The sequence below is a fragment of the Wyeomyia smithii genome, chromosome 3 (genome assembly GCF_029784165.1).
Source record: "Wyeomyia smithii strain HCP4-BCI-WySm-NY-G18 chromosome 3, ASM2978416v1, whole genome shotgun sequence".
In the NCBI taxonomy this organism is placed as follows: domain Eukaryota; kingdom Metazoa; phylum Arthropoda; class Insecta; order Diptera; family Culicidae; genus Wyeomyia; species Wyeomyia smithii.
The window spans coordinates 204,403,133-204,425,910 of record NC_073696.1 but is presented as its reverse complement, the minus strand read 5'-3'; the positions used below and the strand labels follow the sequence as shown (position 1 = coordinate 204,425,910).

The following is a 22,778-nucleotide window of genomic DNA, read 5'->3' as shown; positions in this document are numbered from 1 at the left end:
TGGTAGCATTCTTTCGTACAGTGCGTTCAATATTGCGAAGAAGCGAACACGAAAGAACTGAACTTGATCAACACGTGCCAACGACTTATCAAGTTGCCTTGATACCCGCGTGACTGTTCCAATCGTTGAATCGTTGATGTACTGGCCGTTGGTTTGCCCATAGATAAATGTTTCGTCCATTGGCTGCTCATTTGACGGTTGAAAGATGAAAAATATAATCTCTCTGATTGAGCAAGAATCTTGTATACTGTGAGGCAACCCGTAACTTACTGTAGACCTAATGTTTTTTATGCAAAAAATTCAATTCGGAACTACATATAATATAGGAATTTTATTGGCAGAAAAACGAATTGATGATTGAAATGTGTTCTCGAGCAAATGTTATAGAAGATAGACTATTTTTGAATATGTTAAATGTTCCAGTATTCATGGTAATACTACGCTTTGAGAATTCGATGCCGTTGTTTTCACCTTGTCCATTCATCCAAAATTCTCACGAAGAAATTCAACGTGCGTCAATCATAAATTTTTCGGGTTTGTTTTGAAGATTCATATTGCATTATGTTTACGGAATCACGATTTACTTTTCCGCGGGGTATTTTTTTTATTTACACAGGTTTCGCTCAGATGAACGAGTACCATAATTGAAAACATGTTGTTTGCGCGACACAGATAATTAACGGTAATTGAGTGAGTGAGCCGAAAATAATTAACTGAGTGTTTTGATTTTTTTTGAAATCCGCACTTCTTCTCTAATAGCTGTTGCCAACTACGTTGTTTGTCAGTAAAAAGTTAGGCCCCAGAACAGAGGGCTCTTGTAGCTGTCAAACTCCATACATTTTCCATCTACCACTCATTGATTCTGGTACCGTAAACAGGGGTGACTTCGATCACTTTTTTGAATATATCTTAAATATTTTGAGAATGTCCTGAAAACCAAATTGTTTGACATTTTTGAAATGAGTACTGGCACCCATTGAGCAAGATCATGTCACTACCTCAAAAGTTTAGCAACAGCTCTGCTGTTTTTGAAGGTGCCCAACAATTTCCACATCGATCATCATTCCGGGGTGACTTTGATCACTTCATTGTTTTGATGAGTTTAAAGTGAAACTATACTGCTTTACCAAGTTTGAATAATTGAAAACGACTCAAATGAGTTAATTTATATGAAAAAGCAATTCTGGGGTTATTCACATTCCACGTCAACAGTCTATTAGGTGAACGTCCAAAATTTGTACAAAATTTTAGGATATATATATATGAACGACTGTCCACGGAGAGAAAAGGAGGTCCAAAATCACCAAAAACTAGTTCACGTGGAATATGGCTTACCAAATAGTCCAAAAATGCATGTTAAGTGATGCTTGAGTTGTCGTGAGAAAAAAAAACATATAATGTACTATTGAGTTTATTAGGACTCAACATTACCTTTGAGGAAAAAAAATAGAAAAGCAATAATGAAAAGCGTAGTATTAATATTTTTTTAGCTTAAAAACTAGTCTGGGCACAAAATAAACAAACTTTACGCATCGCAGCTTATTGTTTTGTATCTGCTTGAACCGATTGTTTGTATGCAATAAAAATCGCTCAAAATCCACTTTATTTTAAAATCAATATTCTAGCATGAAAAACGCTCTTTTAATAGCTGGAAATGCATGGTTAGTAGCAATTTAGACATATCTAAACATAATTAGTGAAGATTACGACAAATATCAGTGAGTGATCAAAGTCACCCCGGTGATCAAAGTCACTCCAGTTTACGGTACCCACTTTTTGGTTGGTTTGCCCTAAAACAAGTGTAATAGAGTAAACATACCATTTTGTCGGTATACTTATTCTAGAGTAAATGTCGTTTTAGATGGAAAAAAATCAGAGTTTTGTAAGCATTTGAAATGAAATGTTACCGCCGTGATGAATTTATGATTGGTAGGCAAAATGTTGACGTTTATAGGCCCCTGCCCCAGAGAAGTTGCACGCTAACAATTATTTATAACTGACAGGCAACATTTTGGCGGTTTTTTGTTTATTATCAATTTTGATCAATGCCGGGCAATACAACGTTATGTTAACGGGTGACAACTTACAATTTGGATTTTTTTGCTACTTACTTCACCGCTTATAATTCAAAATTGGCTAATATGCGCCATTTTTACCTAAATCGAAAGAACAGTTTCTCGTGATGATAAACGCCCTAAACGAGGTTCCTAGTGAATTGGATGGTCAGAAATGCATTTGGGAAGGCAGCAAATGTGAAACAATTTTGGCTGATATCCAAAATAATTGAGAAGTTGGCTAATATTAAATATGTTTCAACCTATGGCTTGTACAGTGTGTTATTATTGTACAGTGTGTTATTATTGTACTTTGTTGCGTCTGACTTTCGAATCTGTGTTGTAGCCTGGTAGTTACTGGCGATCGTAAGGCTCTTGCATCAAATTTTGCTTTTTTACAAAGAATTTTTGATGCAACAAGAATTTATTCGTTGTGCCGCAAAACTCAATGATCAAAAAGTGTGACTGTTTCCTTCTGTCATGAATATTTACATACTAAGAAATGCTATCTACCACCAATTTAATTGATTAGAGGTAAAAATAAAGAGAAGATTGATTTGATTGATTTCATTTCGGATTTGATGAGAAAAAAAAGGAGAGTGGATTGTAAGATTATCATGATTTTTGTTATATTGTTATATTGTTGCACGAAACAATTGTCTCGTCGTCCTTCTCGTCCTCACTTGTGCTTCCGTATTGTGTCATTAAATCTAAAGCCATTTTCATCACCGGTTTATCAACTGATCTTTAGTTTATATTTGAAAAAAGGGGCTACTGCGTTAAAAATACTTCGCGGAGGGAATTTTCCTGCAGATTTCCCTGTTTTAACTCAACGGCAAGGTTCCAGCATGTAGGGTAGATCTGCTTAACATTGACCACTTCCTTTAGTGGACCACCTAAACTTCTTACACCAAATGACACATTATAAATATACTTATTATGATTTGTGCTTTGACAACTTCAATAATGTTCTTCATTAGAAATGTTGCAACAGACGTTTACTATAACACTGTGCTACAAATGAAAAAAAAAAATGCAAGAACTTCTGAAGTGACCTAGTGTAGGTTGTAGGTCTTGTTGAGTGTAACATTCGCTCATACTAGAAATTTTCGAAACACCCCCAAAATCTGAAGTTATGGTCAAAATACGGTTTTTTGGACCTCAGCGCATATAATATTTTTTAACTCAGTCGTTTATCAACCGATTTTCAATATTTAAGCAGCTTTAGAAAGGGGACAAATAGTGCTTTCAAAATATATACAGGTTTTTACTAATATGAATAAAACATGTTGAGTTATTTATGTTTAAATCTGATTTTTTAGACTTTTTCACGCAATTTTTCAATTTAATTTGAAATTTGTCGTCTATTTTTATAAGAAACATACCACACATATACTATAATTTTGAATGTATTTTCAATTTCAAATCAAATAAAAGTAGTTTTATGAGAATCGGTTGATATTTGGCTAAGTTATATATTTTTTAGGAAAACCAGAATTTTTGGCTTATATCGCAATATTATTTCACGGAGCTACAAATGATGAAAAAATGCAAGAACTTTTGATGTGACTTAGTGTGAGTTGCATCTTTAGTCAAGTGTTACTTGCGCGTTTACTTGAAGTTTTTCAAAAACCCCGAAAAATATAAGTTATGGTCAAAACCTTGTTATTTTACCTTAGCTCACATTTTTGTGTTTAATAGCGTTATTTTTCAACCGATTTTTTATATTTTGGCTGTTTTGTCACTTCAAAAGTTCTAAATCGCTGTAGCACAGTGTAATATTCTTCATTAAAGCAGTAAAAAATGTCTTTTGATAACAGCTACCTGGTTTGCCATGGTCTGTTAACGTTTTCATAGTAAAGGGCTTTACCAAAAACTGTACTGGCATCACACTTTCCGGGCGAAACTAATCAGATTTTTGATGAGCGGGTAGGATAATAGTGTCTAAAAGATAAGCAGTAAATTTTACTAGGAAAAACACTTGAAATATTGAAAAATAGTGGCCCAAGTAATGGTGGAAATAATATTGTTTTCCTTATTCCGACATGCTTCATTTCGAACAAGAGCTATCATCGATATAACGCCGCGAATCATAGTTACCATAGTAACCATAAATTTGTTATGATCGTGTTATTGTACAAAATTGCTGCTAAAATGGGAAAAACGCCAAAAATTGGAAAAAAAAATTAATAAAGCAGCTGTTACTGAGTGTCTTCAAGCAATAAAAAGTGGTGTGATGTAGAAAAGTTTGCAGGCGCTACAATGTTCCACGATCCACCGTAATGTTCAGTGCAGCCAGCAAGCGGTCAGGAAAACCACGAAGAGGTAAACCAACTGCATTGACTGCCGCGGAAGAGGATTCAATTGTTCGTTGGATAACACGGATGGCACGTAAAGGATTCCCTATTACGAAGTCTACAAGATTCATATCAGAAAACTCTCGTCATTCGGACTGCAAGATGAAAGCCGGTATGTTGATACAATAGTAAACTTTTATGTTATTCAATGCTATTGCAATATTCCTTGCGACATTTTTCTCACTAACGTGACTCCCGTAATAGGACTTCATTCAATTCACTCTGTTTTCACCGTGAAGTGACTCCCGTAATGGTACTATGGATTCATGAACCGCCATCTAATACTCTCAGTGCTTAAGCCAGAGTTAGTTTCATCAGCGGCAACTACGGTTGAAGAGATATATTATTTAGACCTGGCCAAAATTAGGAAACTGTTGTGGTCCAAATAAGGAAACAGTGGCCCATTAAAGAAAATTGAAGCGATGATTAATTTATTTATTATAAGAAAATAGAGGTATTATCTTGTTGTTTTTCATGCAGAAAAGATGATAAACATGTTACTTCATGTTTACAAATAATAAAATACTTAATTCAGTTTAGATATTTACACTTTTTCTTGCAAAATTTGCAGCTGCGCTACTAAGTGGTCCATTAAAGGCAGTTATACCCTATGAAGGGTGACATACTCAATAAAAAAGTTGACATCGACAGTCAAAATATTTTGTACCAACAAAAAACTCTAAAATGCGTTTTCCTAGATTTGATGCCTATATCATATCAGCCAATTTTTAAATTATGAGCAGTTTACCAAACAGTCTCAAGCCGTGGTGTGGCCTTTGCTGTATGTAAGAGTCGTCTCCATTCCACTCGGTTCAGTTCACCAGCTCTGCAGTCTGCGTAGGGTCCGCAGGTAGTCTTCCACCTGATCGATCCACCTTGCCCGCTGTGCACCTTTCCATCTCGTCTCTGAGGGATCGGTTTCAAGAACCATCTTCACCGGGCTGTCGTCCGACACCCTTACGACACGCCCAGTCCACCGCAACCTGCCAATCTTAGCGAGCGTCCTCCGGAGACCAATTTCTCTGCTGGTATCGTTGTCGGCAATTACCAGTGAGACCAGGTACACGAACTCGTTGAATATCTCAGTTCACCACCAACTTGAATTCGAGGTGGAAGGTTAGCACTGTCTTCTCATGAACTACTTCCTTTCATGTACTTAGTCTTCAATGCATTGATGACCAGTCCAATCCATTTGGCTTCGGTCTTCAGTCCGATGTATTCACCATCTTCACAAAGGTCTGAGCTACAATGTCGATATCGTCGGCGAAGCCAAACAGTTGAATCAACTTTTGAAATATTGTGCCACTCGTGTTTATTCCCGCTCTTCTAATCACACCTTCCAGGGTAAAAGTAAACTGTATCACCTTGCTTTAAACCTCTTCGAGTCTCGAAGGGGCTCGAGAGTACCCCTGATACTCAAACTACACACATCACTCGATCAATCGTTGCTTTAACGATTTTGACCCCTTCTTCCCCCTTCGTGGACAACTGCTCATATAAATTCTAAAAATTTTGCATGGACCGTGGACTAACGCGGAGTATACCACAATATATCTAACTAATGGTAGCAGTGATCATAATCTCCTACAAGGGAAAAAAATGGACCGTGGACATTACACGAAAAACTTCCATCAGTATCCAATTGATCGTTCCAAGATATCTCCAAAGGTGATGCTCGAACCTCAAACGGATTTTGATCATCTTGACATTTGTTGTCAGATGAACCAACTGCAGTCCCGGCTTCAGTTTCTTCATCCAAATCCTCACCGATTGAGCTGTTATCGGTTCCGTACATCATTGAACTGCGAAGGATTGACGGCTTTCCACGGTTACTGACTTGCGGTTACTTTACTCTTCGGTGCAGAATGTAACGGCAAGTCAGCCACACTCAAGGTTTTTATCATGAAATCAATGATTTCAGTGATCTTTAACACGTAATTCTTGCAGGTTAGTTTGCAAACTATATTTTAGCATAACTATTGTTAAAATAATTCATCTTAAATAAGTGATAACTGAACGTGAATATTCATATTTTTACAGATGGGACTGACTTGCGGTTACTGGCAGCGTAGTCGTGCATAATTTGCCATAGCTGGTCTCTATAAATTGTGTCGTATGCCGGTTTGATATCGATAAATAAGTGGTGTGTGGGCACGTTGTATTCACGACATTTCTGCATAACCTGACGAATCGCTGAAGTCTGATCCGTGGTGGCGAGGGCACACATATATCACGCCTGGTAGTGCCCCACGAACTGCTTCGCAAATCTTGACAATGACCCAGTGCATGGTTCTAACCAGTGTTTCTCCACCGTATTTCAACAGCTCGTAGGGAACTTGGTCCACTCAAGCAGCTTTATTGTTTTCAGCAGACCAATCTCCTCCCCCACCTCCAGGAGATCGGAGACTGGAATACCGTCCTCGCGCTCTACTGCATCCCCGTTCAGATGCTCATCGAAGCGCTGCTTCCACCTTTCGATCACCTCACACTCATCCGTAACGAGGTTATCGTTCAAGCTCCTGCATATCTGCCTGCTTTTACGAGAGTTGATTAGCTTTTCGTAAAACTTCCGAGTGTCGTTAGCTTGGTACAGCTTTTCTATCGCTACGCGATCTCGGTCCTCTTGCTGGCGCTTCTTCCTTCAGAGGAGTGAGTTTTGACTGTTCCGTTCCTGTCGGTTTCCGTGCTCCGTTCTTCTTCTCGACTAACTGTTTCATTTGCCGTCAAACTAGTCATTTCTATGATTCGAAGCCCTCGTACCTAGTAGCGCTACAGCAGTGCTATCTATGGCGGATCGGATGCCACTCCAGCCGTCTTCAAGAGTCGCCAAGCCGTGGGTAACGCTGCCTCTAGCTGCTGCGTGTATTCCTGCGCAACCACGGCCTCCCGCAGTTACTCAATATTTGGTCGCGGCGTTCAACTTCGGCGGGTGTTATACACCGTCGAGCATTTTGGGCGCATATACACAGCTACTAGGTACTAGTTCGAATTCGCACTGTGGTAGATGCGAACGTTGATGATGTCGGAGAAGAACTTGCCGTCGATAAGAATGTGGTCGATTTGATTCTCTGTCTGTTGGTCGGGTGATCTTTGCGGGGAAAGAAGGTACTTCGGACTACGGGCAGCTATCGTAGACATCCAGCTCGCTGGTGATGCCACAACTCTGGTAGAAAGTACCCACCCGGTGCCCGCTTTTTTATGCCTTCTGTCCTGTCCAACAAAATTCCTGCGGCGCTACGACTTCGAAGTTGCGTGGATGTAGCCCATCACAGGGCCGGCGTTTCATGTGGGTAGTATGGGTAGTAGTACCCACTCGGAAAATACCCATGTGGGTACTTACCCACACGGAACTATCGGACAAAACCAAAAAAAGTACTGTTACGAGCGACAGATTTTTTGATGTATATCGTTGAGCGATAGTTTATAAATCTACAGACTTATGTACAGTTGTAACGTTACTCAGAGGAAAGGATTATTTCTTTTAATTGTTTCATTTTCGATAGAGTTCTGAATTTCATTTACGATAGAGTTCTAAAGTTTTGTTTTCTTGTTAAAATTGTCCATGCCGAATTTAGGCTCAATCGGACTTTGGGAAGTAGAGCCTCAAAGCGGTCAAAGTTACAGTTTTTTGATCGATGAAAGAAATGTTAGAGCTGAGAGTGTCTCTTGTGTGTTCTGGTGTAGCTCGAGTCTCCCAACGCAAAAGTTTCCATGTCCCTGAAATTTAATTTTTGTTTTAAAAACAAATTTTTATGAAACAACATCAGAGGTTTACTATAAAAAAATCGATTTCGGAAACTTCAAGAACTACTCTTGTGCATTTTTAGGTTGGTAAAAAATGTAAGACTTTCACGATTGTAAGTGAAACCCTTCCAGAAGTTCGATTAAGCTCAAATTTTGGATGGAAACTTTTTTCGAGAAGACAAAATTGTTGAGGCCTAACGTTAGCATTAAAAAAAATGGACAAAAAAGGCCGATCTTTTATGAGTTTACCTTTATATGCACTAACGAAACTACCCATGCGGCATCAATCATAGTAGCATGAGTCAGCAGAAAAAAATTGACTCAAACTCTAACCATAATGGCGAAAACAGCGAAGCTACTCCGTTCAGAAGTGTGCGCAATCAAAAAACGTTACCCCATCGCGTCGAAAACAGACACCGTACCGTAATGGGACGCCGGTTACGCTTGTTCTGGTATCTACAACATTTTGGCACTGCTGGACTACAATCAGAGCATCGAAAGAAAGACCGATTCCGGACGGTCGACGACCCTGAGCGACAAGAAGCTCCAAAGAATGCTGAAGAGGAAAACCGAGGGGGAAGTGACTACATCGCTGAGTACGCTTGATCGGGAGGTCTGTTCAACCGGCCAAACAGTGGAAAAGTACCTGGCGAACATGGACATCAGAGAGCGAAAGTCCCGTCCATTGGTCTCGATTTTCCGACGAATCGGCACGTGATGATGGTGGTCCAAACCGAAACCTATCTCACCCTGGATGACAACGACTGGCAGGGTACTCCATATTTTACTATACCCACGAAGGAAGTGACCTCTGAAGTGAAATTCATTTTAAACACCAAGTTCCCAAAGAAGGTGCTGCTGTGGCTGACAATCAGCGAGAAGCTCCGTACTGGCCGTGTACGGAGAAATTTATAGGAGGAAGTGCTTGCCGGAAGTTGCGCCGTTTATCAAGAAATACCGTAGGGACGAAGACGCGGTGCTCTGGCCGGATCTGGTGTCGAACCACTACTCGAAGCAATCGTTGGAGGAGATGGAGCGGCTGAAAATCGATGCGGTACCCAGGTCGGCCAACTCACCCAACGTTCCCCAGCTGCATCCCATCCAGAGTTTCTGGACAAACCAGAAGCGTGAGACTCACCCAACAATCATGACGCGAAAATTGAGGAAGAATTGATAAATAGAACGAAGAAAGAACTCAAAACATGCCTACACGCATGCCCACCATGACGAATGTTCCGGTAAACTCTCAGAAAGTCACTCGCAAGGACGTGGAATTAATGAGCCTATATAATTGCCTTCCATAAGAAACATGACTTCTGAACGAAATTCGAAAATCTTTTTACTTTTAAACATTCCATTGGCACCCTATTGTTGTTGCACTGTCGAGTTTTCGTAAAATTTTGTTCAGGTATCAGAAGTATCAGAAGGTCACCAACCCCCCCACCCCCCCTCCCCCTCCCGGCCTTTGTCACCCATGAACCTTCCTTATTCCTTACTACCCACTCGGTAAAATAATGTGACGCCGGCCCTGGCCCATCATATTATCTCTTGCGTTGACTGTGACATTTTGTTTTCCGGAGCGGCTCGTTGGCCCTTCCCCAACTTCCCTCTCTCGCCAGAGGACCATCGTATCAGCTCAGTTTAGAGTCCCACGCTGACACCAGGACGTTGATCAGCCGCTCATAACATGAAGATCGAACGCTGTTTTGAGCCGCACCATCTTGGTAAACAGACGCTCGGGTTGGCGAAATATTTCCTCTACCGCAGAAGTATGGCGTCGTATACAAATTACGTAACGCATGAAGGGGGGGGGGGAGTAAAGTCTGCGTTACTTATTGTTACATAGGGGGAGGGGGTAGTTGAGATCGTTACGTAACTGTAATGCAAATTGCAAATTTGGAGGTAGGACAGGTTGTCCAGCGTTACGCAATTTTAGGGGGGGGGGGGAGTCATATCGAACGTTACTTATCGTTACATAGGGGGAGGGGGTCTGAAATCTAGGTTTTTAGCGTTACGTAATTTGTGTACGACGCCTATGGTTTACGCACCTTCTCACTTAGCTATTGTCGGTTGACAACATTGCCCAGGCAGCACCAACCAGTCGAGTCCATGTTTCAACCGGCAGTCTAGTGTAAAAATATGACTAGTGGAGGTGTTAGGAAGAAACTTGTGACGTTATGTGATATTATTTTAGCTGACCAGAACGGTATGTGTTTCATCGGTATAGTATTTTGAAGAAATGAAATCAAAACTTTCGTTCAAACGTTCGTTCTGGTATACTTCCTAATTAAATCAAACTACTAGGCTTGAACTACGAATTTGACAAAAAGGAAAATGTTCTTTTCTGTTCACTACTCTGGCCGGTCTTCCACTACCTTCCTGGCGGATTGTTGTTAAGGCGTGCAGGAAATTATACAGTCAAAATCGGCAGATATTCGCTGCAATATGGTTTACTGTGAACTTTTTGTCAAAATTCTTGTGCAGTTCGCTATGAAACGGTGTTGATGCCTTAGACGACCGACTTCTGGCCACCACTTCGAATTTCCAGAAGCACAAGACTCGGAAGTAGATAATGAGTTCCCTGTGAAAACGCTATATTGTGTTTGCTTCACCGTAGCAAACATAAAATAGCTTTTTAACATGTGATGAATTAACTATTACCGAGCCTTGTGCCTTTGAAAAATCGAAGTGAGGGCTGGAGTTGGCCTTTTGGCTCAACAACGTTTCGCCTAAACCAAGCTTGGACGCTCGCAATATTCAACGCAAGTGTGTTCTTTGATTGAACTAGTATCATCCAATCATTTTTACTCACGTACAAGTTTTCCATAGAAACGCTGCTGATTGTTTTTCTTTTTTGAGTGCTTAAAAAACCATGAAATGAAACTGAATGATTCAAACACTATATTATATCTTGTATACAAGTTCACTCTCATTCAATAGTACCACAAGAATTTTCGACAAATTATCGCCGGTGATACAACAATATGAATTCTAATGAATGTGAGATTGCGTTCAATTATTAGCTTACCGATGTAGTAATTTGTAAATTTAGAAATAAACACGGCGAAAGCATGATTTGAAGTAGACAAATGCTGCCCACCTTCAGCGTATTTAGAAGGCTTTTTAAACTCATAGTTTTCGCAAAGATGACTGATCAATTTTAACGGTTTTAGCGTCAAATAAACGGTCTAGTTGCTTGAATTCTACTGTAACTGTTGTAACAAATAGCAAAAATAACGAAAGTTTATTATCTCAGAAGTTACAGAACTGACATGTCATACGAACGTGTTATCTTTCAAGCACACTAATAATGAGTTTCATAATAATTTATTAAGTACAGGGCCAGATTTAGGGTTGAGGGGCCCGGGGACCAAGTAACTCGTGGAGGCTTTCTTTTCAGTTGTCAAAACTGCAAAAGAATATTTTTAAAGTGTCACGATCTTTCTATGCTTTTAATTTACTGTATTTAGTTGTGAGTCATGAGAAGTGAACTTTTGTGTGGGCCTCAAAAAGGGGGGAGCTGGGGCCATGGCCCCGCTGGATCTCCCCAAAATTCGGCTATGAATATGTGGCTCATAAAATATGAAAAGAAACCCAAAGACCGCTTGAAACTAACTAATGTGAATGAAATATGCGGCCTTGAGTTCAAATACAACATCAAAATTCTTAGAATGAACATAGTGAAATATTTTAATTGGCGATTTCGGGATGTTTTCCAGAAACCCGTGATTTCGTAATTTCGGGATTCACAACGAAAACTAAAGTTGATTCCCGCCTCAAAACACCATCACAATTTCTGAAATATCAATATCGCGGGCTGTATTCCAGAAACCAAGGGTTTCTAGCTCAGATTTCAAAATGGCGTCTGGAATTACTTCCTCGCTCCGGAAATATCTAAATTTAACGGTACTTGACCGTCAGTATTTGGTCGTTATAAAGCCGAATGAAGCTCAAAAGCGAAAAGAATAATACTAAGAAGGTCATCTGCGTTAGGAAACATTCATCAAACACGTAATATTGGAGGGCTCCCCCTCCCTCTTGGATTTTTCTAATTGTTTTTTTTTTATTTGTAATACTTTCTTGTCTTTCCTTGTTCCTTAATGATTCTATGTATGTTTTTGATGGTAGTCAAGGGGAGGGGGGAGGTTGTTTTAAAGCTACGTGATTATCTAAAAAATAAATGTTCCAGGAAGTATAACAAAGTCTATAACAAATTATTTAGTATTAGTACCTACAATATCAGATTATTTTTAATATATAATTGAAAATAGCCGATTTATTATATGTTTAGAGTGTGAGAGATTCTCCAGGTTATTAATTAAAATGGTTCTCCAAACCCTTAACAAATAAATTATAAATGCTTCAACATGCGGTTCCAGACAACATTTATTTCAGGATATCTCAGAACTGTGTACCTATAATGTTGTCCTATAATTGAAGAAAAAAATAATAAGATCTCATTTACATAACATGAAGCACTTGTAATTTTACATATAAGCATATTTGTATGAAAAAGGCTGGATTACTCCACTAGATGAATTAGTTCGTGTTTTTAAATCTTCTCATAACTTAAATTTTCCTAATGACTCACATATTATTGACATTGATATCTTCATACAAATATTTCTGTAATGGATAACCTCAAATAAATTAAATAACATGAAATACCTCTCACTTGTTCAGTTAACGCAATTTATTTCTCCGCATCGCTGGTTCACCTGGAAATTTGCATGTTCGAATCAGATCGTGATGGGATCACGGCACCTGTTTAATGTTTGTTCGCGGTATGCATGAAAGATTTGCCAAGAGAGCCCACCAGTGATGCATCAAGACTCATCTTGAAAAAATCGGTGTCAGTATCGCTAGTTGTAACATCATCATTACCAACCGATGTTGTACTATGAAAAAGTGACAGTAAACTGGACGATTCGTTACCCTCACTTTACGCCTTCTACGCCATCCACTGGTGGCGTTGCAGTCACAGTGTTTGATGTTATTATCGTCGAGTTGGGAATGTATACCTTTAGACAGTTGGTAATTGAATTTATTGTAAACGAGCTCGTAACTGAATTTGATGGTGATGGTCTAATGATATCTGGAACAATTCCAAACCCAAATTTTCTTGGCAGACGAGTACAACCCTGTGAAGAGCTTTGCATCCTCAATTGACACTTAATGTTAGGTTTTTTAACTACAGGAAAAATAACCACAGTTACAGACTAATACAGAGGCTTAGCTAGCATTTGAATAGTTTATAATTTATTTCACTTGAATTGAATGTTTGAAGATCAGTTGTTCTTGACGACCCATAATTATTTCTAAGTGACAAGAACAACAATACTCAATAATACACATCGTGCATACCGGTCTATTGAACGCGAATTGTATAGCTATACAAATTTGTGGCACCAACAAATGCACTCTCTAAAGCAGCCACAATGCCTCCGGTAAAATGGCGGTACTTTATCAATGCCGATCACGACCAAACTATTCGATTCGTCTTAAAGGAAGCTGAAGAGGAAGACAAGACAGACAAACAAACAAAAGAATAATCCAGTTCTCACGTTCCAGTCCGTAGTGTACGGTACCTACTGTGTGCAGTCATCCTCAAGTATGCAATCAAAATGCAGCTCTTGGTGGTGGCACCATGTTTGACACCGATCGAATTCTAATGATTTTTCAATCGCATTGGCGATAGCGATGACCTTGAACGGTTAGTCTCGTACGGTGTAGGAAATCGTATTTTATCTGCGGCCAATTGTCGGTTGATCCCTTTGTTCTGAATGACGGCAAACATCCGCCTTTAAATGATGTTTTTGGAAATTTACATTTCGAGCTTTGCATAGGTTTTCAGCAGACTGCGAAAATTAGCATTAGCAAGAAACGGATGTTTTATATTAGCAGATGATTTTTATCGATTGAGTCGTTTCTGGCACAAGGCATCCTGACTGTAGCAAGAGGTTGAATTATGGTAACCTTTGCTGTGCTTTCCGATAGAATGTGTGAGAGTAGGGAGTTAAATGATTTAATAACGAAGAGGAACAATTAATTTTACATATTTAAAAACGAATGTATTAAAGGAAAAAGAGTAATCATTTAGGATAAGAATTTATAGCTTCCTTATGAGTTCAGAAGTTATATGGCAGGATTTCGGCAGCTCATATTCTCCAGGAGATTAAAAATATATACGATGATATACGGTTTTATTTAAAAATTTTTAAGCCTAAATTCTATAGAAAATCTGTTGTTGATAACTTAATTATCATATTCATTTTTGGTTGTGGAACATCAACCATAAAATTTTCTTAAAAACTATCATTATTCCATAGCTTATAATGACTCGAATCGATTCAAAACAAAAGAAATTGTTTGTGCTTTCGGAATTACATACATCTAAAAAACCTCAAACGGAAACTACCCCCTTGTGGAGCAGCGTTTGCGTTTCGTATTCACGACAATCTGTGAATGAGGTTTTACGCCTTTTTTCTTTCTTAATCATTTCATGTCATAAATCTAAACTTCCTGCCTTCCTATACCGAGTAAGGGTCTGACCCTTAAAGGGATCAATTTAATTTTGCATCCAGTTTGGATGAAATTTTCAAAAAAATTATAAACAAGTAAAATTTTTTGGTTGATAAAAATAAAATTTGTATAAATAGAATAGTTCTAGCAACTCCCTTTCAGTATCATGTCATCTTGTTTTTTATTGGTAACAATTTTGCACCGAATGATTAGATCGTTCTTTGTCGAAATGAGGCATCATAGAGATATAAAAACCAGCAGTTCGAGTCGCCCGAGTTGATCGTCGTCCACAGCCCATAAAAGGTGTCACAGTCGGCGGCAGCTGCGCTGTCCGCATAGCACCCGTTACAAAATTTAGCATTCTAGTCATAAACCAGATCTCACCGAGAGACACCCACTCCCGTTGTGTTCCGTTTTTGTTAGCGACGTGTACTGGAGTCACATTTCTCGCTGAAAGAAAGCACATTCAACTTTATGAATCACTTTGTCGCGAAATCCAGAACGCAAACAGCGGGATCCAATTACTCGCGGTCAACGCCTGTTGGAACCCGGTCTTGTGCAACGTCCGGAAAGGAGAATAATCCTGTCCTGTTGAGATTGGAGCCACTGGACAGATACTCCCACGTATAGTTTTTTCCACCACTGCAATGCAGTCTGCTGGGACTGAAGCTGCTACGTGTGGCGCATTTTTAAGAAATACGAGTCAGTTCCGTTTTGGCAAGATGAATCGGCCTTGCCGGTGTACTCGGGAGGACAATAAATCCATTAGGCACCCACACAGAAACGAGGCGACCGCTTCGAATTTGATCGTTATCTTAGACCGTGCAGCTGCAATCAATGAAAAATGTGTGCAATTTCGAATTACTAATTTTTGATGGCCAGATTTATTTTACTATTATCTTGACATTATTATGTTTTTATTAATAAAGATTTCTCTTGTTTTTTTTTCAGGTTTGTTCAATTGAATTGTTAGAGATAAAATATAAAGGTTAGTTTGTTGTATTGACTAGGAAATTGAAAGCATCCTACTGTTAATGAAAAACCTAAATTAATCCACCTAGCGGTCAGACCCAGCCTTTCTCATTCAAACTTTTATTTGTAAAAATAGATTTACATGAACGCTTCAATCCAATAAATGTATATTCACTCTTTAGGTTCTAAAATATTGATGTTGTAATCTATACATATAAAAATGCAGTCCGGTTTGTCTGTCTGTTTGATCCATATAGGCTCGAAAACTACCGAACCTATCGACGTGAAAATTTCAAAATTTTGGTCCCGATAAAGGTTCCCATGATAGTTTGAGACCCCTCCCTTTTCTGGAAAGGAGGGGTCCAATACAAATGAAACATACATTTCTGCACAACTCAAGAACAAACCCAGCAAATGAAACCGAATTTGGCATGTGGATGTTTTAAAGGGTAATAAATATGTCCATAATGGTTCGACGCCCCTCCCTCTTATGGAAGCACATGTTTCTGCACAAATTTCTGCTCATCTCGCGAACTAATCAACTAAATGGAATCATATTTGGCAGGTAAATGTTTTTAGTGGTAACAAATATGTTCCATAATCGACCTCAGGCAACATTTTGGATTGTAAGATAGCAACTTCCGGTTTCTGGAAAACAGCCAAAAATGGACGATTTCCACCCAATATAATAATATCCGGATAAAGAAAGATACATAGGAGCTAAATTCGACCACAGATACCATTTTGAATTCTAAGATGGCGACTTCCGGTTTCGGAAAAACAGCGGCAAATGACCAAATACCACCCAAAAAGGGGGGTATTTTCGGAATCGTAATGATGCACTGGAGCCACAAATCGACTTCAGACACCATTATGAATTGTAGGATGGCAACTCGTGGTTTCTAGAAAACAGCAAGAAATGGCCAAATTCCGTCTAACATGAGTATCTCCGGATCTAGAATGATACACAGCAGCTGAAATCGTTCAAAGACCCTATTTTGGATTCTAGTTTGGCGACTTCCGGTTCCTGGGAAACAGCGGAAAATGATCGAATTACACCCAATGTTAGTGTTTCTTCAACCAGAATGACGCTCAGAGGCCAGAAATTATCTTAAATACCATTTCGAAATCCAAGATGGCGACTTCCGGTTTGTGAAAAACAGCCTAAAATAACCAAATACTATCCAATATGAGTATCTCTGGAAGCAGAATGATGCAATGAGCTAACAATTGACCTCAGGCACCATTTTGAATCGCTAAATGGCAACTTATAGGAAACAGCCGAAAATGACCAAATAATACTCAACATAGATATTTCCATAATCGAGATGATGCATAGAAACCAAACATTGACCCTTGACACCATTTTGAATTTAAAGACGACCACTGTTAGTTTCTAGAAAACAACCAAAATAACTAAATACCTCCCAATATGGGTATTTCCAGTGTCAGTTTGATGCCAGAAAATTTGCTGAAAATTACCGAATACCACCCAATTTAAATTATGTTGAGGCCACATATATCGATCAAAGCAGGTATAGTTTTAAATAGTCTTTGAATTTCTCTTCTTTCCATAACTTTTGAGCCACATGTCAAATTGTTATGAAGTTTATTATTTGTAAGTTTGAGAGATGACTCGTTCGTATGACACTAGTTGTTGGAGCCCCTCGATTTAACCACTGTGCTCAGCCCTGCCAGTGACGGCCGTCACTCATGACAGCTGTCGCCTGGGGCGGAAATGATCACGCTGCCGTTCTACTCTCGGGTCGCAAATGTAGAACAAGTAGAATAAGTGTTAACGTAGTTACTAGTTTTAATAAATGTATAAAAGTAGTCTAATGTAGTTACTTTTCACCCTCATCCGACTACGTAACATTCTGGCGTCGTAACACTAGTTATGTTCAAACAAGTCATGTAATCTTTGAGATAATAGACTTTCGTTGTTTAATTAAAAATTTAATACATAACGGTTGCTTAAGTTCGATTATAATCAAATGAAATGGGAACGTGTAGGGCAGCAAAACTTTGAAACCACGTGTTTAATCATAATTCATCAGTTAACCCTTAACTAGCCCGCTCATCTGATAATAATAATCGAATCGGTTGTGTAGTTTCTGAGATAATGAAGTTTCGTGATTTTCACAAGTCGGCACATTACAAATGAAGTTACAGTTCGATTACAGTAAAATTCAATAGGGTCTTCTAAGGCAGCTAGACCATTCATTTGACACTAATTTTGTGGAAATCGGGTCGGCCATCTCTGAGAAAAGTGAGTGAGTCCAAGTAGTCGTCGGAATATGTTCCTTTTCATAGCTGGAATTCACATTTTTAAACATAACAGTCAAAGTAATATTCCGATTGCAAAACAAATCAATAGGGTCTTATGGGGCAACTAGACCTTCCATTTGACACTGATTTTATGAAATTCGGTCCAGCCATCTCTGAGAAACATGAGTGAGAATAAACAGTCTTCAGAACACGTGTCTTTTCGTAACTTTTGAACCACATCTTCAATCTTTATGAAATTCAAAACTTAAGGGTTTTCTAGGTAGCCCGTTCTTTTGAAACCAATTTTGTTCAAATCGGTTGTGTACAGGCTTGCCAGATCTACGGATTCATCCGTAGATCTACGGATTTGTTCACTTCTACGGATTTACAAATATATGGGAAATCCGTAGAAAAGAAGAAGAAAACACTGGAAATCCGTAGAAATCCATAAAAATCCGTAGAATCTACGGATTTTCACGAAAAAGTTCTGGCATCTCTGGTTGTGTAGTTTCTGAGATATTGATGTTTCATGATTTTCACATCTTTAAACATAACCTCTAAACTGAAAATCCGATTACAATGAAATTCAATAGGGTCTTATGGGGCAACAAGACCTTTCATTTGCAATTAATTTCATGAAAATCGGTCCAGCCATCTCTGAGAAAAGTTAGTGAGAATAAAAATCTGCACATACACACACACACACACACACACACACACACACATACACACACACACACACATACAGAAAATGCTCAGCTCGTCGAGCTGAGTCGAGTGATATATGCCATTCGGCCCTTTGGAGCACTTTTATACTTTCGGTTTTGCAAGTGATTGCTAAACTTTTCTAGGAGAAAGGCAAAAAAAAGATTATGCTATACGAAGGTGATCTTCAATCATGTTGTTATCAAAAAGATATAAGAATAGAACGCAAATACCAGATTGATTCGAGTTTACTAAGAATTTAGTACACAAGTTATCCAACAACTGGTCAGTGGCCAATAGGGAAGCTTGCATTCAAAATATTTGTAAAGCGGGTACTTAATTTTATGAGGGTGCGAAAAATAAACGAGAACAGAAGGTGTGACTTAGACTTAAGAAAAAATTTCGTCATCCAGGCCGTGCACAAACTCGCAAGCTCTGATGTCTCCGGCATTGTGTTTTTGTCAAAACTACTGGGGAGGTAATTTCCCTTAAGTATAATATCGTATCAGATCATCACACCAAATCTTTTAACCCTCACTTTTTGACTTTGTGCTTTTTCCTGGTGGAGCAACCGTGTGCGTATTGAAAATGCTGCTTAATTCATAATTGTTTCCAGTGTACTGGTACCACACACTTAATTTTGGGCATTTTGATCACCGTTGAAATGATTTGCCAAAGCCTGGAACAAAACTGCATCGCACAAAGGTAAATAAAGTTACCAGTATCTGTCAAACTCGGATACGTGACGTCACCGTGCGATGGTCTATTGTTTCTCGTTCCAAACACGCCTTTATCAGCCACACACACTGCCTTATGGGAGTTATTTTTGTAACTGAGGGAGTGTCTCTCTTTACTACTTAGAAACTGTAAGAAACTTCGTAGATTCTAAGTATTTGACAAGCGAAAAACAAGAAGAAAATTAACATGATTCTGTAACAGTACGCAATAATAATCTCAAACAAAAATCGTAAGAATAACTCGAATAATTGGTCATTATATCGAAGATTTGTAGCAAAAATTCATTTATTTTGCAGGGTGGTACAAGCGGAAGCTCAAGGTATAGTTGACATCGAGGTGATATTTTGAGTCGAAGGTTTTGACACTCACTTTCAACGATTTAACTCGGTCTTGGGGTGCTAGCCTCCAATCGCTTCTAACACCTATTACACGAGTATCATTGACCACCAAACATATCAAACGGGCCTTTTCTGTTCACTTTTCGGGCATTCTAGCTACATGCCTAGCCCACTGAAGCCTTTTTTCTTTCAAGGTGGTTGGAAATCTGCCAACAGACACCTGAGAAGATAACTCAGGGTGTGGGGATAGGTTTGCAGGGCTTGACCCATTAAAACCCCCAGTTTCCAGCCCTATATATCATATGCTCCCTGGAACTACCGTAAGATATTACTTCAGGGAATCAGCTTCTGTGCTTGATGCACCGTCTTTTTAAATTCGGCCAACTACTAGCAAATAGGAAGTTAGTCTACTCCGGCACTTCGATGGTCTTCCGTTGATTGGTGTCTTGAAGTCAGGAACAAATGCCCTGGGTCTCCTGACTTGGAGGGCCCCCTAACGCTGGTCATGGAGGCCAGACGCTCAACAGCTCGAAGCCAAAGTACCATAATTTTTTAGGCATTACTATCTGCATACCTTTACAGGGTGCGGTAGAAGAAATGCGAAAATGTGTAAACTTTAATATTGGGTTAACTTGTGTAACTAACTTAAAGTACATTCCTTCAGAAAACTTGCCGAAGAATACAAACATTTCTGTAAAATCGGTGCGAAGAATCATCATAAAAGACTACACGCATCTTCCACAGCTAGAACGAAACACCACTTCATTACGAAACGGGTAAAGGAGCTGCGAGTTTTTTGTGAAAAAAGGAAAATATTATAAACCTATTCTCCGACGAAAAGCTTCTCAATATCGGTGCTGTGCCGCATAGTCCGGTTCATTCCACTGAAAAAATCTATTAACTCATAAATGAACATATTGTCATGAACGCTATTAAAAAAATATTTGCAATATTCTTAACTCTGAATGGTCTTAGAAAAGAGGGCCCTCCGAAAAAATCTGCATCGGGCCCCCTAAGACACAAATCCGGCTCTGCTTGTACTGCTTGGACTATCCGGGAAGCAGTCGCCGCGACCGTTTTCCAGTTGGCCTCGTCCGCTCTTATGACTACCATGTCAGCCAGAACACATACTACCTCGTATGACACTGTGCGATACGCGCTCGCAACCCTCAGGCACATGAGCCTGTAGGTGCTTTCCATTTTGCCCCTGTAATAGGCAGTATCTAACGCCTTAGATCCTACTGGTGCCATATACCTGATAATGCCGCGATGGCCGTTGAAGCCCTTTTGCAGGCGTAGTCGACGTGGCTCCCAAAGGTGAGCTTGTCGTCGACCATCACTCCTAGGAGTTTCGAAGACCGCTTTGAGGCTATAGTGCATCCACTAGCACCAATTTTCGCCTCCCGCTCCGATTTTCGGCTGTTTATCATGACCTTCGTCTCGTTGTGCGCTAGCTCTAGCTTCATGGAGCGCATCCAGTCTTCTACGATTTTAACTGAAAGTATCGCTTTCAACTCGACCTCTTTTAAAGCCTCACCATAGACTTCTAAGGTTATGAGGTCCGCAAAGCCAACAATCACCACTCCGGGAGGGAGGTTAAGTTTCAACATACCGTCATACATGGCGTTTCTCAACACTGGGCCCAGGATAAAACCCTGTGGTACTCCTGCGGTGACTGGGACGCATATCTGACCCTCGTTTGTGTTGTAAACAAGTCTACGATTCTGGAAATAGTTTTCTAAGATCTTATACAGCGACACCGGTACGTTAAGACTCCGTAGCACGAAAGCTATAGAGTTCCAACTGGCGCTATTAAACGCGTTTGATACGTCGAGCATGACGATTGCGCAATAGCAGATGCCCCGCCTTTTACGTTGAAGTTGGAGTAACCTACTCTTGCGGAAACCAAACTGGTTGCTTTTACCTTCCGTGAATCTCACCAGGCTATTTAGGATAATCCTCTCAAGCACCTTGCCCGCCGTGACTAGCAGATAGATTGGCCTATGTGCCGATAGGTTTCCTGGTGCTTTCCCGTACTTCGGCAACGGGACCAGTCCCTGTCGCTTCCACTTATTCGCGAAGCGGCAATCATCTAAGCATTTTTGCATGACCGCCCTGAATAACCTGGGGACTACCTTTATGGCCGTTTTAATGGCAATGTTCAGCATGCCGTCTAGTCCCGGCACCTTGCTCACCTTCAACGAGTTTGCGATATCAAAAAGTTCCTCGTTTGTAACCCTTACCGCCTCCTCGATCTCTGCACGACTGCCGTCACTCACAGTTTGTCGTGGTTCTACAACCGGCGTCCAGAGACTTGGATAGTGGCGTGGAAATAGTCCCTCAATGATCCGCGCTAAAATCGCTGGTGACTGTTCGGTGCAGACTCTTCTCTACTCTTGGCCATTACGATCCTGGAGGTGTCACCCCACGAATTCGTGTTGGCATTAGCGCATATTCTGTCAAATCAGGCTCGTTTGCTTGCTTTGATTGCGCTCTTGAGCGTAGCTTTCGCAGACGCGAATACGGTACGACGCTCCTCTCTTTGCATGTTGGTACGCGCCCTTCTGCAATCTTCGCACGAAAACACGCTTTGCGGTGGTCTGCTATCGCGTCAGTCCACCAACATAGCGGCCGTTGATCAGCACTGAGACTCCCCACCCACGTGTTCTTTTCTAATTGCTTCCCCAAAAACATCAGCATCAGAGTGCGATGTTTTCCAACCGTGGATGGTTGGAGTATTGTTCTACCTGTCGCTAGCCGCTTCACGTTGTGATCTAGATTATAGCGCACCGACTTGTGGTCACCGTGTGACCGTCGTCTATCCTCCAGTTGGGATCATTCCGGGGCTGCAGAACGTCTAATCGATAATCGACTCCCCACCGTTTCTGCTGTAGGTGCACTTATCACCGATGCTAGCCAGATCAAAGTTGAGCTTCGCCAAAGTTTCCAAAAAGATCCGGTCCCTCGGGTTCGTTGAAGTCGCCTGCGACAACCGACGGCGTTCGGCCTGTCAATTCTATTGACAGTTGATCGACCATCTGGATGAACCTTTCGATAGACCAACGTGTCAGAGCATGGCA

At 40.1% G+C, this 22,778-nt stretch overlaps 1 protein-coding gene across 2 annotated transcripts in view; it reads left to right on the top strand.

The window, feature by feature from the left end:
- Nucleotides 1–22,778, top strand: part of LOC129731059 (mucin-2) — a 154,087-nt gene that overhangs the window by 78,638 nt on the left and 52,671 nt on the right. Inside the window, exon 1 of one of the 2 annotated variants that reach the window (XM_055690799.1) lies at nt 4,505–4,523. The exons of the other annotated variant lie outside the window; for it this stretch is intronic. The gene's annotated coding sequence lies outside the window, so the exon portion shown is untranslated. Of the gene's footprint in view, nt 1–4,504; nt 4,524–22,778 lie in introns of those variants that run through there. 2 annotated transcript variants of the gene reach the window in all.